Source organism: Tursiops truncatus, chromosome 9, assembly GCF_011762595.2.
Source record: "Tursiops truncatus isolate mTurTru1 chromosome 9, mTurTru1.mat.Y, whole genome shotgun sequence".
In the NCBI taxonomy this organism is placed as follows: Eukaryota; Metazoa; Chordata; class Mammalia; order Artiodactyla; family Delphinidae; genus Tursiops; species Tursiops truncatus.
The window spans coordinates 2,258,230-2,259,829 of NC_047042.1; positions in this window are offsets into that span (position 1 = coordinate 2,258,230).

A 1,600-nucleotide genomic window follows, 5' to 3' on the forward strand; every position below is an offset into this window, starting at 1 on the left:
GCTGACTTGGCAGATTTCAGCGCATGGAAAGCCTCTGGCTCTGTCTTTAGGGCAAGGAACCTTTCCCGGCAGGGGTTTCGGCTGTAGTGGTCCAGTGCCCGATGGTCCTTCCAGCCTCTGGACACTTGGACATGCTGCAGTTTCTGGCTTCTCTGTGAGGAAAACTCAGGCCTGGAGCCCAGATGGTGATGCAGGACGTCTGGCCTCCTCCCTTTTCCTCGCTATATTCCTGTATTGTGCTATTCTCTCTCTCTTTCTTCTTCTGCTCTTTTGGCTTTACATGAATGATTCTCCCTCCTGCAATTCTTTGATCAAGATCAACAAGCCAGGTGGGAATGTCTCCATCTTTATCAATAGATTTAGTTAAGGGCTTCCCTGGTGGCGCAGTTGTTGAGAGTCCGCTTGCTGATGCAGGGGACGCGGGTTCGTGCCCCGATCCCGGAGGATCCCACATGCCGCGGAGCGGCTGGGCCCGTGAGCCATGGCTGCTGAGCCTACGTGTCCGGAGTCTGTGCTCTGCAACGGGAGAGGCCACAGCAGCGAGAGGCCCGCGTGCTGCAAAAAAAAACAAAAACAAAAAAAAAACAATAGATTTAGTTAAGATGGAGGGAGTAGAACGACTGGGTAGCCGTGGTGCCAAAGGAGGAAAGGGCTGTCCCAGGAGAGGAAACACCCTTTTGAGTAATGACTTGAGATTATAGACCTGCCAGAGCACTGATCCTAAGTCAATGACTCCGTTTCTCTTTGGAAAATGTTCATTAAATCCTTCTGAGACTGGCAGAGAGTAATAGACATTTAGAAAACTGTGGACATGTTTCGTTATGTCACTTTGGGGAACGGGATGAAATCAAGTGACATATGTTTTCTTTGAATTATCAGATAATTCCTCCACTCCAGTTCATCTTCATGAGCCTTTTCATTTTCTACTTCTTAGGGAATCTTTGCATGTACCTCTGCATAGTCACAAGCCATTTGTCATTTGTTTTCTGGGGCAGAGATGATCCAGCTTCCTGCAAGTACTTTGGAACATGGTTTGCCAGTATTTCCCTCCTCTGAAGGGGTGGGCATGGCAGTGCCACTGATGCTGTAAGAACCCTGGGTCGGCGTGAACCCCAGTGACCCCCTCCTGCATTCCCCACCTGTGTCGTCTTTTTTCCCCCTTGCAGCGGGCAGGCGTGCTTGTGTGATCCACAGCATAAAGTAAAGGTTTGGGGCTTCTGAGGTTAAGGCATGGAAGCTCTGACTTCCCTCCCTCACTCCTTCTGCCCTCTGCCTCCCCGACCCCTGTGATGGATCGAATCCTCCCGCCCTAGCCTCGTGCTTAGACGTGGATGCTTCAACCTCTTCCAATGACTGCATCCCTGACCAACAATTCACTGCAATTTTTAAACCTCCCTCAGATTTCTTTAAGTTGCTAATTTGGGGACACGTTTTTACCCACGCAGATGAGTAGTCTACCGACACCATGAGCGTTTTCTGCCCTCACATCTCAGGTTGTGCAGTTTCTTGGCAGAAGAGCAGCAGTGTGGGTCTCATGATGAGAGTTTTGGACTCACAATAGTTTTTTAGTTCCCATTCAGTAAAGCCAACAGGAGCCCAA